The following is a 7,809-nucleotide window of genomic DNA, read 5'->3' as shown; positions in this document are numbered from 1 at the left end:
CTCCGGGTGTCCAGCACGGGGCGCAGTCCCCCGGACCCGGGGGTGACCTCCCCCAGGCCCGGGCTACCTCCCCCGGGCAGCGTGGGGTGAAAATCTGGAACTTGTTTTTCCCGGGGGGGGAAGACGCTCGGACGTGCCCAGGGACACTTCCACAGCCCTGGGCATGAATCCCGGGCTCGAGTGGGTAAGGAATTTCAAAGTATTTTCAAAGTATTTTTTTCACCTTTTGGACGCAATTCCCCGGGCGACCAGCGGGGGGCGCAGTTCCCCGGACCCGGGGGTGGCCTCCCCCGGGCCTGGGCTACCTTCCCCGGGCATCGTGGGGTGGAAATATGGAAGTTTTTTTTCCCGGGGGGAAGACGCTCGGACGTGCCCAGGGACACTTCCACAGCCCTGGGCATGAATCCCGGGGAAGAGTGGGTGAACCATTTCAAACTGTTTTCAGTGTTTTTTTCTCCTTTTGGATGCATTTCTCCGGGTGTCCAGCACGGGGCGCAGTCCCCCGGACCCGGGGGTGACCTCCCCCAGGCCCGGGCTACCTCCCCCGGGCAGCGTGGGGTGAAAATCTGGAACTTGTTTTTCCCGGGGGGGGAAGACGCTCGGACGTGCCCAGGGACACTTCCACAGCCCTGGGCATGAATCCCGGGCTCGAGTGGGTAAGGAATTTCAAAGTATTTTCAAAGTATTTTTTTCACCTTTTGGACGCAATTCCCCGGGCGACCAGCGGGGGGCGCAGTTCCCCGGACCCGGGGGTGGCCTCCCCCGGGCCTGGGCTACCTTCCCCGGGCATCGTGGGGTGGAAATATGGAAGTTTTTTTTCCCGGGGGGAAGACGCTCGGACGTGCCCAGGGACACTTCCACAGCCCCGGGCATGAATCCCGGGGAAGAGTGGGAGAACGATTGAAACTATTTTCAAAGTGTTTTTTTCACCTTTTGCATGCATTTCCCCGGTTGTCCTGCGGGGGGCGCATTGCCCCGGACCCGTGGGTGACCTCCCGCGGGCCCGGGCTACCTTCCCCAGGCATCGTGGGGTGGAAATATGGAACTTTTTTTTTCAGGGGGGGAAGACGCTCGGACGTGCCCAGGGACACTTCCACAGACCCGGGCATGAATCCCGGGGAAGAGTGGGCGAACGATTTCAAACTATTTTCAAAGTATTTTTTGCACCTTTTGGACGCAATTCCCCGGGCGACCAGCGGGGGGCGCAGTTCCCCGGACCCGGGGATGGACTCCCCCGGGCCCGGGCTACCTTCCCCGGGCATCGTGGGGTGGAAATATGGAACTTTTTTTTTTCCGGGGGGAAGACGCTCGGACGTGCCCAGGGACACTTCCACAGCCCTGGGCATGAATCCCGGGGAAGAGTGGGTGAACCATTTCAAACTGTTTTCAGTGTTTTTTTCTCCTTTTGGATGCATTTCTCCGGGTGTCCAGCACGGGGCGCAGTCCCCCGGACCCGGGGGTGACCTCCCCCAGGCCCGGGCTACCTCCCCCGGGCAGCGTGGGGTGAAAATCTGGAACTTGTTTTTCCCGGGGGGGGAAGACGCTCGGACGTGCCCAGGGACACTTCCACAGCCCTGGGCATGAATCCCGGGCTCGAGTGGGTAAGGAATTTCAAAGTATTTTCAAAGTATTTTTTTCACCTTTTGGACGCAATTCCCCGGGCGACCAGCGGGGGGCGCAGTTCCCCGGACCCGGGGGTGGCCTCCCCCGGGCCTGGGCTACCTTCCCCGGGCATCGTGGGGTGGAAATATGGAAGTTTTTTTTCCCGGGGGGAAGACGCTCGGACGTGCCCAGGGACACTTCCACAGCCCCGGGCATGAATCCCGGGGAAGAGTGGGAGAACGATTGAAACTATTTTCAAAGTGTTTTTTTCACCTTTTGCATGCATTTCCCCGGTTGTCCTGCGGGGGGCGCATTGCCCCGGACCCGTGGGTGACCTCCCGCGGGCCCGGGCTACCTTCCCCAGGCATCGTGGGGTGGAAATATGGAACTTTTTTTTTCAGGGGGGGAAGACGCTCGGACGTGCCCAGGGACACTTCCACAGACCCGGGCATGAATCCCGGGGAAGAGTGGGCGAACGATTTCAAACTATTTTCAAAGTATTTTTTGCACCTTTTGGACGCAATTCCCCGGGCGACCAGCGGGGGGCGCAGTTCCCCGGACCCGGGGATGGACTCCCCCGGGCCCGGGCTACCTTCCCCGGGCATCGTGGGGTGGAAATATGGAACTTTTTTTTTTCCGGGGGGAAGACGCTCGGACGTGCCCAGGGACACTTCCACAGCCCTGGGCATGAATCCCGGGGAAGAGTGGGTGAACCATTTCAAACTGTTTTCAGTGTTTTTTTCTCCTTTTGGATGCATTTCTCCGGGTGTCCAGCACGGGGCGCAGTCCCCCGGACCCGGGGGTGACCTCCCCCAGGCCCGGGCTACCTCCCCCGGGCAGCGTGGGGTGAAAATCTGGAACTTGTTTTTCCCGGGGGGGGAAGACGCTCGGACGTGCCCAGGGACACTTCCACAGCCCTGGGCATGAATCCCGGGCTCGAGTGGGTAAGGAATTTCAAAGTATTTTCAAAGTATTTTTTTCACCTTTTGGACGCAATTCCCCGGGCGACCAGCGGGGGGCGCAGTTCCCCGGACCCGGGGGTGGCCTCCCCCGGGCCTGGGCTACCTTCCCCGGGCATCGTGGGGTGGAAATATGGAAGTTTTTTTTCCCGGGGGGAAGACGCTCGGACGTGCCCAGGGACACTTCCACAGCCCCGGGCATGAATCCCGGGGAAGAGTGGGAGAACGATTGAAACTATTTTCAAAGTGTTTTTTTCACCTTTTGCATGCATTTCCCCGGTTGTCCTGCGGGGGGCGCATTGCCCCGGACCCGTGGGTGACCTCCCGCGGGCCCGGGCTACCTTCCCCAGGCATCGTGGGGTGGAAATATGGAACTTGTTTTTCCCGGGGGGGGAAGACGCTCGGACGTGCCCAGGGACACTTCCACAGACCCGGGCATGAATCCCGGGGAAGAGTGGGCGAACGATTTCAAACTATTTTCAAAGTATTTTTTGCACCTTTTGGACGCAATTCCCCGGGCGACCAGCGGGGGGCGCAGTTCCCCGGACCCGGGGATGGACTCCCCCGGGCCCGGGCTACCTTCCCCGGGCATCGTGGGGTGGAAATATGGAACTTTTTTTTTTCCGGGGGGAAGACGCTCGGACGTGCCCAGGGACACTTCCACAGCCCTGGGCATGAATCCCGGGGAAGAGTGGGTGAACCATTTCAAACTGTTTTCAGTGTTTTTTTCTCCTTTTGGATGCATTTCTCCGGGTGTCCAGCACGGGGCGCAGTCCCCCGGACCCGGGGGTGACCTCCCCCAGGCCCGGGCTACCTCCCCCGGGCAGCGTGGGGTGAAAATCTGGAACTTGTTTTTCCCGGGGGGGGAAGACGCTCGGACGTGCCCAGGGACACTTCCACAGCCCTGGGCATGAATCCCGGGCTCGAGTGGGTAAGGAATTTCAAAGTATTTTCAAAGTATTTTTTTCACCTTTTGGACGCAATTCCCCGGGCGACCAGCGGGGGGCGCAGTTCCCCGGACCCGGGGGTGGCCTCCCCCGGGCCTGGGCTACCTTCCCCGGGCATCGTGGGGTGGAAATATGGAAGTTTTTTTTCCCGGGGGGAAGACGCTCGGACGTGCCCAGGGACACTTCCACAGACCCGGGCATGAATCCCGGGGAAGAGTGGGCGAACGATTTCAAACTATTTTCAAAGTATTTTTTGCACCTTTTGGACGCAATTCCCCGGGCGACCAGCGGGGGGCGCAGTTCCCCGGACCCGGGGATGGACTCCCCCGGGCCCGGGCTACCTTCCCCGGGCATCGTGGGGTGGAAATATGGAACTTTTTTTTTTCCGGGGGGAAGACGCTCGGACGTGCCCAGGGACACTTCCACAGCCCTGGGCATGAATCCCGGGGAAGAGTGGGTGAACCATTTCAAACTGTTTTCAGTGTTTTTTTCTCCTTTTGGATGCATTTCTCCGGGTGTCCAGCACGGGGCGCAGTCCCCCGGACCCGGGGGTGACCTCCCCCAGGCCCGGGCTACCTCCCCCGGGCAGCGTGGGGTGAAAATCTGGAACTTGTTTTTCCCGGGGGGGGAAGACGCTCGGACGTGCCCAGGGACACTTCCACAGCCCTGGGCATGAATCCCGGGCTCGAGTGGGTAAGGAATTTCAAAGTATTTTCAAAGTATTTTTTTCACCTTTTGGACGCAATTCCCCGGGCGACCAGCGGGGGGCGCAGTTCCCCGGACCCGGGGGTGGCCTCCCCCGGGCCTGGGCTACCTTCCCCGGGCATCGTGGGGTGGAAATATGGAAGTTTTTTTTCCCGGGGGGAAGACGCTCGGACGTGCCCAGGGACACTTCCACAGCCCCGGGCATGAATCCCGGGGAAGAGTGGGAGAACGATTGAAACTATTTTCAAAGTGTTTTTTTCACCTTTTGCATGCATTTCCCCGGTTGTCCTGCGGGGGGCGCATTGCCCCGGACCCGTGGGTGACCTCCCGCGGGCCCGGGCTACCTTCCCCAGGCATCGTGGGGTGGAAATATGGAACTTGTTTTTCCCGGGGGGGGAAGACGCTCGGACGTGCCCAGGGACACTTCCACAGACCCGGGCATGAATCCCGGGGAAGAGTGGGCGAACGATTTCAAACTATTTTCAAAGTATTTTTTGCACCTTTTGGACGCAATTCCCCGGGCGACCAGCGGGGGGCGCAGTTCCCCGGACCCGGGGATGGACTCCCCCGGGCCCGGGCTACCTTCCCCGGGCATCGTGGGGTGGAAATATGGAACTTTTTTTTTTCCGGGGGGAAGACGCTCGGACGTGCCCAGGGACACTTCCACAGCCCTGGGCATGAATCCCGGGGAAGAGTGGGTGAACCATTTCAAACTGTTTTCAGTGTTTTTTTCTCCTTTTGGATGCATTTCTCCGGGTGTCCAGCACGGGGCGCAGTCCCCCGGACCCGGGGGTGACCTCCCCCAGGCCCGGGCTACCTCCCCCGGGCAGCGTGGGGTGAAAATCTGGAACTTGTTTTTCCCGGGGGGGGAAGACGCTCGGACGTGCCCAGGGACACTTCCACAGCCCTGGGCATGAATCCCGGGCTCGAGTGGGTAAGGAATTTCAAAGTATTTTCAAAGTATTTTTTTCACCTTTTGGACGCAATTCCCCGGGCGACCAGCGGGGGGCGCAGTTCCCCGGACCCGGGGGTGGCCTCCCCCGGGCCTGGGCTACCTTCCCCGGGCATCGTGGGGTGGAAATATGGAAGTTTTTTTTCCCGGGGGGAAGACGCTCGGACGTGCCCAGGGACACTTCCACAGCCCCGGGCATGAATCCCGGGGAAGAGTGGGAGAACGATTGAAACTATTTTCAAAGTGTTTTTTTCACCTTTTGCATGCATTTCCCCGGTTGTCCTGCGGGGGGCGCATTGCCCCGGACCCGTGGGTGACCTCCCGCGGGCCCGGGCTACCTTCCCCAGGCATCGTGGGGTGGAAATATGGAACTTGTTTTTCCCGGGGGGGGAAGACGCTCGGACGTGCCCAGGGACACTTCCACAGACCCGGGCATGAATCCCGGGGAAGAGTGGGCGAACGATTTCAAACTATTTTCAAAGTATTTTTTGCACCTTTTGGACGCAATTCCCCGGGCGACCAGCGGGGGGCGCAGTTCCCCGGACCCGGGGATGGACTCCCCCGGGCCCGGGCTACCTTCCCCGGGCATCGTGGGGTGGAAATATGGAACTTTTTTTTTTCCGGGGGGAAGACGCTCGGACGTGCCCAGGGACACTTCCACAGCCCTGGGCATGAATCCCGGGCTCGAGTGGGTAAGGAATTTCAAAGTATTTTCAAAGTATTTTTTTCACCTTTTGGACGCAATTCCCCGGGCGACCAGCGGGGGGCGCAGTTCCCCGGACCCGGGGGTGGCCTCCCCCGGGCCTGGGCTACCTTCCCCGGGCATCGTGGGGTGGAAATATGGAAGTTTTTTTTCCCGGGGGGAAGACGCTCGAACTTACCCAGGGACACTTCCACAGCCCTGGGCATGAATCCCGGGGAAGAGTGGGTGAACCATTTCAAACTGTTTTCAGTGTTTTTTTCTCCTTTTGGATGCATTTCTCCGGGTGTCCAGCACGGGGCGCAGTCCCCCGGACCCGGGGGTGACCTCCCCCGAGCCCGGGCTACCTTCCCTGGGTAGCGTGGGGTGGAAATATGGAAGTTTTTTTTTTCCCGGGGGGAAGACGCTCGGACGTGCCCAGGGACACTTCCACAGCCCCGGGCATGAATCCCGGGGAAGAGTGGGTGAACCATTTCAAACTGTTTTCAGTGTTTTTTTCACCTTTTGGATGCATTTCTCCGGGTGTCCAGCACGAGGCGCAGTCCCCCGGACCCGGGGGTGACCTCCCCCAGGCCCGGGCTACCTCCCCCGGGCAGCGTGGGGTGAAAATCTGGAACTTGTTTTTCCCGGGGGGGAAGACGCTCGGACGTGCCCAGGGACACTTCCACAGCCCTGGGCATGAATCCCGGGGAAGAGTGGGCGAACAATTTCAAAGTATTTTCAAAGTATTTTTTTCACCTTTTGGACGCAATTCCCCGGGCGACCAGTGGGAGGCGCAGTTCCCCGGACCCGGGGATGGACTCCCCCGGGCCCGGGCTACCTTCCCCGGGCATCGTGGGGTGGAAATATGGAAGTTTTTTTTTCCCGGGGGGAAGACGCTCGAACTTACCCAGGGACACTTCCACAGCCCTGGGCATGAATCCCGGGGAAGAGTGGGAGAACGATTGAAGCTATTTTCAAAGTGTTTTTTCACCTTTTGGACGCTATTCCCCGGTTGTCCTGCGGGGGACGCAGTGCCCCGGACCCGGGGGTGACCTCCCCCGGGCCCGGGCTACCTTCCCTGGGTAGCGTGGGCTGGAAATCTGGAACTTTTTTTCCCCGGGGGGAAGACCTTCGAACGTGCCCAGGGACACTTCCACAGCCCTGGGCATGAATCCTGGGCTCGAGTGGGTGAGGAATTTCAAAGTATTTTCAAAGTGCTTTTTTTCACCTTTCGGATGCAATTCCCCGGTCGACCAGCGGGGGGCGCCGGTCCCCGGACCCGGGGGTGGCCTCCCCCGGGCCCGGGCTACCTTCCCTGGGCAGCGTGGGGTGGAAATCTGGAATTTTTTTTTTCCCGGGGGGTGGACGCTCGGAAGTGCCCAGGGACACTTCCACAGCCCTGGGCATGAATCCCGGGGAAGAGTGGGTGAACCATTTCAAACTGTTTTCAGTGTTTTTTTCTCCTTTTGGATGCATTTCTCCGGGTGTCCAGCACGGGGCGCAGTCCCCCGGACCCGGGGGTGACCTCCCCCAGGCCCGGGCTACCTCCCCCGGGCATCGTGGGGTGGAAATCTGGAAGTTTTTTTTTCCCGGGGGGTGGACGCTCGGACGTGCCCAGGGACACTTCCACAGCCCTGGGCATGAATCCCGGGCTCGAGTGGGAGAAGCATTCCGGATCGTTTTCAGTCTTTTTTGCCTGTTTGGATGCAATTCCCCGACCGACCAGCGGGGGGCGCAGTCCCCCGGACCACGGGGCGACCTCCCCCGGGCCCGGGCTACCTTCCCCGGGAAGAGTGGTGCGGAGACGTGGGTTTTTTCCGTTTTCACCCCCTGGCTGCAGTACCTCTGGCGGCCTGCCGGGGGCGCCGCGGCGCGTGCGGCTGCCCCCGGCCCCCCGCCACCTCCCACGGCCCTGCCGGGGCTCCGGGGGGCCCCAGGGGACCGCGTGGGAGCGAGAAACCC

Source organism: Crinia signifera, unplaced genomic scaffold (genome assembly GCF_055691185.1).
Source record: "Crinia signifera unplaced genomic scaffold, ASM5569118v1 HAP2_SCAFFOLD_409, whole genome shotgun sequence".
Lineage (NCBI taxonomy): Eukaryota > Metazoa > Chordata > Amphibia > Anura > Myobatrachidae > Crinia > Crinia signifera.
This window is presented reverse-complemented; position numbering follows the sequence as displayed.